Consider the following 12156-nt stretch of genomic DNA (forward strand, 5'->3'; position numbering starts at 1 on the left):
ACAGTATTATATATGCATATATGTACATGCATGTGTAATATTGTTTATTATGTATATATATACACATAGATATACATAAACGTATGCACACACAAATTTATACATACCTATACTAGACTATAATATATATATATATATATATATAATACATATATATATATATAATATATTATATATAAATTATAATATATAACTCAAATATGCACATTTATACTTACTTATAAACTTGAAAATGCGTTGTTTGTATGTATGCCAGTAAAATTGAAGTAAGTGTGAATACTTGTTCTCAGCGGAGTTATTTTCACAGTTTCAGGTCGTTGGAACCAGGTTTGCATAATAAGAATTATTTTGTTCGAAAGTTTAGATACTTTTTGTTGACTATTACATGAAAAAACTATTAGATTAAATAATTGTTTGTCTACTTTTTTGATGACATCATTCTTAGTATTGCCACCGAGAATATTTATACTCGATTTCCTTTATACTCATGTACCGGTAACGCTAAAGTCAGGAATTAAGGGGTAATCGCAATTAATGAAGGGCACGAATCCAGTTATGAATACCATAAGGTTACTATAGTAAGATATAGTAATATGATAAAGTAGAAGCATTACTATCAATTGCGTTTTAGTACATAATCCTACAAGATTGTAAATCCAGGTAGGATACATAATCATAAACGAAGATCTATAGCAATTACTTATAGCAGCCTCACTCCCCTTACTGCTCCCATAGTTCTTCGTAATGGAGAGCATTTACATTCATTCAAAATGGGACTAACATTACACGATCTGATGGGCTTAGAAGTTTGTGAGGGCTGATGGTGTCACATAAGAATGTGGAAGACTGGTCTTTTTACACGTTCTGTAGCGAAAATATAATCGTAGCCTTACCTATGATATAATATTGTTCATAGTTAATATGTTTATTAGTTAATATTTTCGGGAGAGATTGGATCAATCTAGGAATTACTGAGTAAGTAGCCAGTCTAGAACTCCATTTTAATTTCGTTGTGTATTTGCAGAAAGTGTTGATAACTTACCAATATTGTTCCGGACAACGATGGGATTTAACTGTTTAAGGCGTCACTTATTCTCGTGAAGCTATTGAATGCCAGTTGTAAGAGAGGAACTAGTGTCTCCAACTTTGTAAATGCGTATAAATCAATGTAATTAGTTGTTATCCTCCGGAGGGAGTGGCCAAATCCCGGAGGTACATGCAATACCGGGCCGGGCGGCAAAGGGGAGCAAGCCCCTAGCACTTCGCCATATTTACAATAATCAGTTTAATATTCGTAGATACACCTGGGATCGTATCAGTTATAAGCTGATAAGAAACAGATACTACCCACTTTGATCTTAGCCAAAAGGCCGAGAAGCGATACTGAATATTGGTTGTGTGCGTGTCCGAGACAATGTTGCTGATGACTTGCTAGTGAGGTTCTTTATAGATAGAAGGCCGTAAACGTCATGGCGTTGGAAGTTACTTATATCTTGATTGGCATATGAGAATGTTTCCTGTATGACAAAATTCCCCGGAAACGTTGTTTACTAGGCTTTCAACGGGGATAACTTCATCGGACTTCAAAAGTAAGTACATATGTGAAAATACGTGTAGCTTCTTAACCAACTGTCACAAAATCTCTTTATTAAGACATACGCACCCGTGTACACAAGCACACAAGCACGGCCAAATTTTTACCACGACACAAAACTGTATACAGGCACTATATAATGATTGAGGAAAGTGCCCACGCACTAATGTTCACGCATAAACATCCATGCATACGTACACGTAAAACCGTGCACGCATACACTAACACGCACGCACACGAACATATTCTGTATATTCATATAGAAGAATGTGCACACACACACACACACACACACACACACATACATACATATATATTATACACAATAGTAAACGGTCATAGAATGTTTATTGAAGTATACGCAAAAAAGAACTCATTCATTTTCTTCGTTTTTCTCATCATTTTCTTTCTTTTACACACACACACATGTATATATATATATATATATATATATATATATATATATATATATATATTGTTGGGAACTCTGACCATTACTTCCATTTGATATTAAGCCCAGCTTTAATATAACCAAGATTCGAAAAATGCCACACCTCAAGTGCATTTAATGTGTTGTGAATATTACATTTCTACGAAATATTTTCGTGCATGTGTAGCCATCTGTATTTATGGATTTATGATTTGTAGATGAATATAGGTGGATGCTCAATTATAAAACCGAAGATTGCTATAAAAATATCACGAAACAATTAAAAAGTAGACTAAAAAGAAGATAAAAGGTTGAAAAAGAGCTTCTGTATACATAATCACCGACATGAGCAAGGATATTAATTATTGACTGAATAGCAATGACCTTTTTGTTCGTAAAGCAGTTTGAAAAATGAACTCGAGTGTCAATACCAGAAGAGTTTGTAAAAGGAAAAGTCGAGTTGCTCATTTTGCATAAAAGTGTTGTATAGCGTGTGGGGTTCTCATGTGAGCGCAGCGTGGGTCGGCGCGTGGGTTGGAAATGCATACTTACCTGGCACAGGAGATTACCGTGATCAGGCGAAGGCGGTTCTCCCAGGGGCGAGGCTAACCATTGCACTCGTGGCGCGAACCCCTGCGATTAACACAAATGTGGTTAACTCGAGTGCGCCAAATTTTGTTAGTGGGGACTGCGTTCGCGCTATCCCCCTTAATGCCATTTTGTTATAGTAAATTAATTCCACTGGAGACCACCTTTAAAACATTTACTGAGGCCAGATCATGAAGGACGTAGCAGCTCCTTCAATGCTTTGTTTAATATCCCAGTGACAGTCCATATGATCATAATTACACAAGAAAACTTGCCTGACTTATACTGAGTAAAAAAAAAAAACTATTATGAAACTGGTAAATAATTGATCTATATTCGGTATTAGCTATCAAATACTTCTAAAAACAGAAAATGATCTTAACGTTATTCACATCATTTTATTTGTATATAAGGATAATCCCTTCAGCCCCACCCAAAAAGTAAATGAAAATTTGCAATGAAGCTTAGATAGAACTGTAAAAATAGAGTAACGTGAGTGCGTATAGTCCCGAACACCAACTATATTGTTTTTTAATGGAAAAATGTACGTTTTAGCTAAGAATGAAAGATTGTTTGAAATCTACATAGTCTAACTCAAATAGTAATGGAATAAATATCCAGATATTCACCTTACTACAAGAGTAGTATCAGGTTAATGTGTATGTGGATTGCGTATTAATTGAATTTGAACCCACGAAGTGGGCTATAGAAAAAATTGAGTAAGACGCATGAGTGGTTCCCATCACGCGAAATCCGTTAGTACAAAAGGCGAAAGATTTATGCGTTTTGAAGGGAAACCAGAGTTAGGAATACTTAATAACAGCATTGTCCAACAAAGGTTTAGAATGAGGATTCGTAGAAGCGATGTGTATAAGGGCAAGAAAGACCTCTTGAAATAAACACTATTGTTATTTAGATTAATAAGGAGTAGCCACGCATAAACGTAAATTGTGTAGTCAATTATATTTGACGTCAACCAATATATAAGCCAGGTAGTTGAACATGAACTGAATTTAACAACTAGAAACTGAAACACCGCTTATGATTAGGATATTTTTCCTTACAATCATAATCATCGAGATGACCGTTTTTGAAGATACATGAACCTGTTTATTCTCGATTAGAATTATCTTATAACCTAGAAATGTGGCACCTTGAAATTTCATTGGAAGGTGCAGTGGAATCAGGCAACAATATAAGAATAATGCTTTGTGTTCATTATAGTTTATAGTTTAGTCCCTGTTGCCCGTCATTTCATATGTATAAAGTGTCTTGTTTGAACTATGATAGTTACTGCATTTAGTTCCCTTCTATATTTTGCCTGTATACCATTTGATTCAAATAGGGTGAGATTACGTAAATATTTTTAAATTGCCAAAGAAACGTCCACATTTACGCCAATTATATATATAAAAACAACATATGAACACGTGAAAATCCGTTGATTAGAATAGAGTCCTCAGTAAAATGTAGTGTGTGAATGAATGTAGGAATGTGAAAACATGATCAACCTTTATAGGATCACTTCTCTAGTGCGATTGCCGGGTTTCTCGCCGAGATTCTCGGAATATGTTCAAACCACGATGAGGACTGTTAGTGTAATCCTTGAGCGGGAAGCAGCCTCACAGGTTTTGCTTGCGAGAAGGAATTTGATGGACCGTTCTTTTGACTCGGTTTACCGAGTTAGAGGAGGATCACACAGGCGAGTGGTTGAATATCAGTCCACAAGAAGTTTCTTGCACTTTTGAAAACTCCTGACAAGGAGAAAAAAATCGATTTAAAAAGGTTTTTGCTTCGTGGATTTCATGTATCCAAAACTGAGTACCTGTATGACGTAAGTGTCTTCTTCTGTTGGATTTTCATTTGGCTATCAACCAAGCGGCCCATGTGGGGGGGGGGGGGGGGGGGGGGGGGGGGTGGGGGGGGGGGGGGGGGGGGGGGGGGGGGGGGTGGGGGGGGGGGGGGGGGGGGGGGGGGGGGGGGGGGGGGGGGGTGGGGGGGGGGGTGTGGGGGGGGGGGGGGGGGGGGGGGGGGGGGGGGGGGGGGGGGGGGGGGGGGGGGGGTGGGGGGGGGGGGGGGGGGGTGGGGGGGGGGGGGGTGGGGGGGGGGGGGGGGGGGGGGGGGGGGGGGGGGGGGGGGGGGGGGGGGGGGGGGGGGGGGGGGGGGGGGGGGTGGGGGGGGGGGGGGGGGGGGGGTGGGGGGGGGGGGGGGGGGGGGGGGGGGGGGGGGGGGGGGGGGGGGGGGGGGGGGGGGGGGGGGGGGGGGGGGGGGGGGGGGGGGGGGGGGGGGGGGGGGGGGGGGGGGGGGGGGGGGGGGGGGGGGGGGGGGGGGGGGGGGGGGGGGGGGGGGGGGGGGGGGGGGGGGGGGGGGGGGGGGGGGGGGGGGGGGGGGGGGGGGGGGGGGGGGGGGGGGGGGGGGGGGGGGGGGGGGGGGGGGGGGGGGGGGGGGGGGGGGGGGGGGGGGGGGGGGGGGGGGGGGGGGGGGGGGGGGGGGGGGGGGGGGGGGGGGGGGGGGGGGGGGGGGGGGGGGGGGGGGGGGGGGGGGGGGGGGGGGGGGGGGGGGGGGGGGGGGGGGGGGGGTGGGGGGGGGGGGGGGGGGGGGGGGGGGGGCCAAGTTTATTAAGCACAATGGATCTATTTTTCTTTCAATCTATATAAAGGTCATAAAGTTTTGTCTCCCTAAAAATAGTGATACTTACTGATGATTTTTTCATATTTGAAACATGTTTTGATAGTGTCAATTCTTTAATTTTTTATTTGGAAAAATTTTTTCTTCTTTGTCTTTGTGTGTTGTATTGATGGCAGACTGTAAGGATTGGTTAAGGTTATGGTTGTGTTGCAGGGGTGACATTGTGGGGGAAATCTTATTTCAATGGAGGAGGGAGGTGGGTAAATCTCGTGGCGTGCCCTAAGGCGGGCCAATACCACCCTGCATCTCTTGCACAGAAAAAAAGCTAGGGATTTTGACAGTAATTCCCATAAGCAGAGATGCCGATTATAAGATGTGGTTTCATGAAAAACACCCACCCACTTTTTTGCCACATTGATTTGATTATCAGAATTTTTTGCGTTGTATTTGTATCGTTATATTAACTACTAAACATTTTCATTATTTTTTCCTAATCTTTTTTGTTATTAGCTTATGATAATTACTGCTCATTTTACCATCATTGTTTGTCATGATAAATGGGTAATAATATGCTTTCTTAAAGTAAAGTAAGTATTAATTATTGATATAATTTGAACAAAATGCAGTCCCATTGTGATAATAATAATAATTAGTAATTATATTTCGACAAAATTGAACGATATATCAATCATGGTAAGATCACCAATCGATATAGTAACGCATTAAAAATGTTATTAGGCCTTCTTTATATGTAGTTAAGATGATACAATTAGAACATTTGTTTCTAAAGGGTTTAGCCTTTTTTCGTGCGAAGTATTCTCGACATTCCAACGTGGCTTAACTCATGATCGGACGAGAAGCCCGGTGCTTTTCAACGTGTATGATCGTTGACAGAGAATAAGAAATTAAATGTTTTTCCTCCTTTTTTCAAATAAACCATTTACATGTTATCTTTTTGTATTTACGTTAATCATTATTTGCCGTTACATTCTAGCTGTGTACGAGCTGTGTAAAGCATAACACTACCTGCACATATAAGGAGAATTCAAAACGAACGGTTCACCAGTAAATGTATATTGTACAAATTCGGGAATTATAGCCCAACACATATCACGGATTTTAAATCAATAAAGGTCACACAATAGATTTATATAATCATTGTCACACATCAGTTATAACCTCTTTGCTTATCATCACTAGTAATAAGGATAAATATAATGCTGCTATAATGATTAATGTAAATCATAAATGATCATGTCAATACTACTGTCTGATGATATGCATGAATATAACTTGAATGAAAATGAAATATTAGAATTATTGTAATTGATAATCACCACAATGTTAGTAATTGGAGGTATCAATTAGATAGATAATTAATGGTAATAATCATGGCAAAAAAGACGACATCGTTATGAGTACGGACATCTGATGATTCGTAATAATAAATTACAACAAACCAGTTACGGATAGGGAAAATAGATTAATGTCGTGGACATATTCTGTCACTTATCTTGAGATGTAGTTGGTATGCTGCAAGTTTTTGTTTGGAATCTAGCACTAACATTTTGTTCATCTGGTTATATGGCGAGGAAACTTAAAGAACAATGCACACATATTTAGCATGTATAATAAAAGAACAGCATCTGGTTTTCCCAGGCAGTCACCCATCCAAATACTGATTAGACACAACTATTCTTAATTTCGCTATCGGGGCGAGAAACGTAACTTTCAAGGTATATATATATATATATATATATATATATATATATATATATATATTGTTGGGAACTCTGACCATTACTTCCATTTGATATTAGCCCAGCTTAATATAACCAAGATTTGAAAAATGCACACCTCAAGTGCATTTAAATCGTGTGAATATTACATTTCTACGAATATTTTCGTACATGTGTATCCATCTGTATTTATGGATTTATGATTTGTTAGATGAATATATGTGTGGATGCTCATATATAAACCGAAGATTGCTATAAAATATCACGAAAACAATAAAAGTAGACTAAAAGAAGAACAGGTTGAAAAGAGCTTCTTGTATACTATAATTCACGACATGAGAAGGATATTAATTATTGAATGAATAGCAATTGACCTTTTTGTTCGTAAATGCAGTTTTGAAAAATGAACTCGAGTGTCATATACCAGAAAGAGTGTTGGTAAAAGGAAAGTCGAAGTTGATATTTGTATAAAGTGTTGTAGAGCGTGTGGGGTTCTCAGTGTGAGCGAGCGTGGGTCGGCGCGTGGGTTGAATATGCATACTTACCTGGCACAGGAGATACCGTGATCACGAAGGCGGTTCTCCCAGGACGAGGCTCACCATTGCACTCCGGTGGCGCTGACCCCTGCGATTAACCCAAATGTGGTTAACTCGAGTGCGCAATTTTTGTTAGTGGGGGACTGCGTTCGCGCTATCCCCCTTATTGCATTTCGTTATACGTAATTAATTCCACTGGAGACCCACCTTTAAAACATTACTGAGGCCAAGATTCATGAATGACGTAGCAGCTCCTCAATGCTTTTGGTTTAATATCCCAGTGAGTCCATATGATATAATTAGCCCAAACGAAAACTTGCCTGACGATTTTTACTTATACTGAGTAAATTATTATGAAACTTTGCGTAAATATTGATCTGTATTCCGGTATTAGCTATCGAATACTTCTAAAAACAGAAAATGATCTTAACGTTATTGCACATCATTTTATTTGTATATAAGGATAATCCCTTTCAGCACCAAGTAAATGAAAATTTGCATGAAGCTTAGATTAGAACTGTAAAAATATAGTAACGTTGAGTGGTATAGTCCCGAACACCAAATATTATTGTTTTTTTAATGGAAAAATGTACGTTTTAGCTAAGAATGAAAGATGTTGAAATCTTACATAGTCTAACTCAAAATAATGGAATAAATATCCAGATATTCACCTTACTACAAGATTAGTATCAGGTTAATTGTTGTATGTGTATTGCGTATTAATTGAATTTGAACCCACCGAAGTGGGCTATAGAAAAAATTGAGTAAGACTCATTGAGTTGTTCCCCTCCACGGAAATCTTTAGTAAAAGGCGAAAGATTTATGCGTTTTGAAGGGAAACCAGAGTTAGGAATACTTAATAACAGCATTGTCCAACAAAGGTAGACTGAGGATTCGTAGAGCGATGTGTATAAGGGCAAGAAAGACATCTTGAAATAAACACTATTGTTATTTTATTTAATAAGGATTAGCACGCATAAAAGTAAATGTGTAGTCATTATATTTACGTCAACCAAATATATAAGCCAGGTAGTTGAACATAACTGAATTTAACAACTGAAACTGAAACATCGCTTATGATTAGGAATATTTTTCCTTAAAATCATTAATCATCGAGATGACAGTTTTGAAGATACATGAACCTGTTTATTCTCGTATTAGATTATCTTATAGTACCTAGAAATGTGCACCTTGAATTTCATTGGAGATGCAGTGGAATAGGCAATATGAAGAATAATGCTTTGTGTTCATATAGTTTAGTTTAGTCCCTGTGCCACGTTATTTGTATTTAGTTCCCCTCTATATTTTGCTGTATACCATTTGATCAAATAGGTGTAGATTACGTAAAATTTTTAAATTGGCAAAGAACGTCCACATATTACGTCATATATATATAAAACAACATATGAACACGTGAAATCCGTTGTATTAGAATAGAGTCCTCAGTAAAATGTAGTGTGTGAATGAATGTAGTATGTGAAAAACATGATCATACTTTATAGGATCACTTCTATAGTGCGATTGCCGGGTTTCTCGCCGAGATTCTCGGAATATGTTCAACCACGATGAGGACTGTTAGTGTAATCCTCTGAGCGGGAAGCAGCTCCCAAGTGTTTTGCTTGAGAGATTTGATGACCGTTCTGACTCGGTTTACCGATGTTTAGAGGAGGATCACACAGGCTGAGTGGTTGAATATCAGTCCACAAGAAGTTTTCTTGAACTTTTGAAAACTCCTGACAAGGAGAAAAAAATCGTATTTAAAAAGGTTTCTGCTTCGTGGATTTCAGTATCCAAAACTGAATACCTGTAACTGACCTAAGTTGTCTTCTTCTTTGTTGGATTTCTTGGCTATCAACCAGCGGCATGTGGCCAAGGTTATTAAGCCCATGGATCCTATTTATTCTTTCAATGTATATAAGGTCATAAAGTTTTTGTGTCCCTTAAAAAAGTGATTACTTACTGCTGATTTTTTTTCTCATCTGATAAAATGTTTGATAGTGTAAATTCTTTATTTTTATTTGGAAATAATTTTTTATTCTTTGTGCTTTGTGTGTTGTATTGATTGCAGACTGTAAGGATATGGTTAAGGGTAAGGTTGGTGTTGCAGGGGTGACATTGTGGGGAAATCTTATTTCAATGTAGGGAGTGAGGTGGGTAAATCTCGTGGCGTTGACCCTAAGGCGGGCCAATACCACCCTGCATCTCTTGCACAGAGCTAGATGACACAGCTAATCCCATAAGCAGAGATGCCGATTATAAGATGTTTTCATGAAACATTTTTGCCACTATTGTTTTTATTATCAGAATTTTTTGGTTGTATTTGTATCGTTATGATTAATACTAACATTTTCATTATTTTTCTCATCATTTTTGTGTATTAGCTTATGATAATTACTGTCATTTACAGTCATTGTTGTCATGATAATGGTAATAATAATGCTTCTTAAATGTAAATGTAAGTCATAATTATTGATGATAATTTGAACAAAATGCAGTACCATTGTTGATAATAATAATAATTAGTAAATTAATATTTCGACAAAATGAACGATATCAATCATGGTAAGATCACCAATCGATATTAGTAACCGCATAAAAATGTTATTTAGGCCTTCTTATATGTAGTTAAGATGATACAATTAAGAACATTTGTTTCTACAGTGGTTTAGCCTTTTTTCGTGGCGAAGTATTCTCGACATTCCAACGTTGCTTAACTTCACTGATCGGACGAGAAGCGGTGCTTTCAACGTGGTATGATCGTTGACAGAGGAATAATGAACATTAAATGTTTTTCTCTCCTTTTTCATGAAACATTTAGAATGTATCTTTTGTATTTACGTTAAACATTATTGCCGTTACATTCTAGCTGTGACGAGTGTGTAAAGAATCACACTACCTGCACATATAAGGAGAATTCCAAACGAACGGTTCACCAGTAAATGTATATTGTACAATTCGGGAATATAGCCAACACATACACGGATTTTAAATCAATAAAGGTACACAATAGATTTATATAATCATTGTCACCATCAGTATAACCTCTTTGCTTATCATCACTCCCATAATAATGATAACATATATTGCTGCTATAATTATTTTTGTAAATCATAAATGATCATGTCAATACTACTGTTGATGATATTCATGAATATAACTTGAATGAAAATGAAATATTAGAAATTATTGTAATTGTAATCCCACCACTAATGTTAGTAATTGGTAAGTTATCAATTAGAGAAAATTAATGGTAATAATCATGGCAAGAAAAGACGACAATCGTTATGAGTATGGACATCTGATGATCGTAATAATAATTACAACAAAAACCAGTTACGGATAGGGAAAATAGATTAATGTCGTGGACATATTCTGTCACTTATCTTGATATGTAGTTTGGTATGTGCAAGTTTTTGTTTGGAATTTAGCACTTAACATTTTGTTCATCTGGTTTATATGGCGAGGAAACTCTAAAGAAATGCACAACATATTTAGCATGTATAATAAAATAACAGCATCTGGTTTTCCCAGGCAGTCACCCATCCAAATACTGATTAGACACAACTATTCTTAATTTCGCTAATCGGGCGAGAAACGCTAACTTCAAGGTAGTATGATTGTTAGGGAAAGAAATAGCAATTTGTATTATTATGGCATTGCCCATCTATAATTTAGTTTTCCTTTAGTCTTTGCAGGAAATTCCTACAACTTTCCTTCCAGTTACTAATTATTATTGACCAAACAATCTTTATCACTTTACTTTAGTTATACCCCTATCCATTTTCTGTTTATCCTGTCAAAATTCGCCACCGTTAACTTTTACTGTATTTCGAATAAATTAAATGATAATTTCAATGGATTTCTTATACCAATATGAGAAGAGATGTTAAACGTGGTCAAGAAATGCATAACATGTTGATCATATATAATAAAATGCCAACAGCATCTGGTGTTCCCAGGCGGTCACCCATCCAAGTACTGACCAGACCCAATGTTGCTTAACTTCGCTGATCGGACGAGAAGCGGTGCTTTCAACGTGGTATGATCGTTGGCAAAGTACAGAGAAACGTTAGCCACTTTTGTCTCACTACTCGTCATTTTTATACATTCTAATATAACGTATATTTTAGTTTTGCATCAAACTTCATGACCATGACATTCCAGTCATAACATGAAGATCTTTTCCATAATGTAAACAATCACAATCGACCACTATCGGGAATATTGGCAATTCTAACTCTATTGTCACCCCTTGCATGCACTTACGGTAAGCCTTTTACTCATTATCGAGCTGTGCAACTTTGTAAAGAATACAAGGTGTACAAGTAATGATAAAAAATTGAGTAATGTGATATTTTATATAGTTTTCAAAGTGTACTCATTATACTGCATCTCTTGCACACAGATGATATAGTTAACCATAATAAATACCGATTATTATTGAATCTTAAACCTTGAGTGCTTCCATAAAACATTTTTTTCCGTTATTGTTGTTTTATCTTTTTTTGTGTGTGTATTGTTTCATGATTATTATTAGCATTTTCATATTATTCTCATCATCATTATTATTATTAACTTATGACAATTACTGTCATTAACACAGTCATGCTTTTCGTCGGTTTTTCCCACAGTAAAAAAAAG

General features: G+C 37.9%; 8 non-coding genes across 8 annotated transcripts; 4 read left to right on the top strand and 4 right to left on the bottom strand.

Annotated features, from left to right (window-relative positions):
- Nucleotides 1–1190: 1190 nt before the first annotated feature.
- On the bottom strand, nt 1191–1382 carry LOC119583963. Its single transcript, XR_005229761.1, has one exon. It is a non-coding gene; the product is annotated as a U2 spliceosomal RNA (small nuclear RNA).
- Nucleotides 1383–2568: 1186 nt separating this feature from the next.
- On the top strand, nt 2569–2732 carry LOC119583958. The gene has a single exon (XR_005229756.1). It is a non-coding gene; the product is annotated as a U1 spliceosomal RNA (small nuclear RNA).
- A 566-nt stretch (nt 2733–3298) lies between these two features.
- On the bottom strand, nt 3299–3418 carry LOC119583982. Its single transcript, XR_005229777.1, has one exon. It is a non-coding gene; the product is annotated as a U5 spliceosomal RNA (small nuclear RNA).
- Nucleotides 3419–4114: 696 nt separating this feature from the next.
- Nucleotides 4115–4323, top strand: LOC119583976. Its single transcript, XR_005229774.1, has one exon. It is a non-coding gene; the product is annotated as a small nucleolar RNA U3 (small nucleolar RNA).
- A 3193-nt stretch (nt 4324–7516) lies between these two features.
- Nucleotides 7517–7679, top strand: LOC119583955. The gene has a single exon (XR_005229753.1). It is a non-coding gene; the product is annotated as a U1 spliceosomal RNA (small nuclear RNA).
- Nucleotides 7680–8246: 567 nt separating this feature from the next.
- LOC119583980 lies at nt 8247–8364 on the bottom strand. The gene has a single exon (XR_005229776.1). It is a non-coding gene; the product is annotated as a U5 spliceosomal RNA (small nuclear RNA).
- Nucleotides 8365–9000: 636 nt separating this feature from the next.
- LOC119583971 lies at nt 9001–9204 on the top strand. Its single transcript, XR_005229769.1, has one exon. It is a non-coding gene; the product is annotated as a small nucleolar RNA U3 (small nucleolar RNA).
- A 2245-nt stretch (nt 9205–11449) lies between these two features.
- Nucleotides 11450–11568, bottom strand: LOC119583950. Its single transcript, XR_005229749.1, has one exon. It is a non-coding gene; the product is annotated as a 5S ribosomal RNA (ribosomal RNA).
- Nucleotides 11569–12156: the final 588 nt, after the last annotated feature.

The sequence above is a fragment of the Penaeus monodon genome, chromosome 17 (assembly GCF_015228065.2).
Source record: "Penaeus monodon isolate SGIC_2016 chromosome 17, NSTDA_Pmon_1, whole genome shotgun sequence".
NCBI classification, from domain to species: domain Eukaryota; kingdom Metazoa; phylum Arthropoda; class Malacostraca; order Decapoda; family Penaeidae; genus Penaeus; species Penaeus monodon.